Consider the following 213-nt stretch of genomic DNA (forward strand, 5'->3'; position numbering starts at 1 on the left):
TGTTGACAGTATAGTGTCCCCGTCACTATACTGGGGCGTTAGGACCCACACAGACCACAGGGTGAGCACCCCCTGCTGACCTCACTAACACCTCTTCCACCTCACTTTGAACCCTGGCGCCGCGAGTTCGTGCAGCGCCGTCAGAATACATGCAATTCGTGCGTGCATTAGAAAATATAACATTCTGCAGTTTATTTACTAATCTTTTGAGGT

General features: G+C 49.8%; 1 protein-coding gene across 1 annotated transcript in view; it reads right to left on the reverse strand.

Moving 5' to 3' along the window:
• The window catches only part of LOC107674228 (mastermind-like protein 3), a 119,808-nt gene that overhangs the window by 54,694 nt on the left and 64,901 nt on the right, over positions 1-213 (reverse strand). The gene's annotated exons all lie outside the window — the stretch shown is intronic.

The sequence above is a fragment of the Sinocyclocheilus anshuiensis genome, unplaced genomic scaffold (assembly GCF_001515605.1).
Source record: "Sinocyclocheilus anshuiensis isolate Anshui unplaced genomic scaffold, SAMN03320099.WGS_v1.1 scaffold728, whole genome shotgun sequence".
NCBI classification, from domain to species: domain Eukaryota; kingdom Metazoa; phylum Chordata; class Actinopteri; order Cypriniformes; family Cyprinidae; genus Sinocyclocheilus; species Sinocyclocheilus anshuiensis.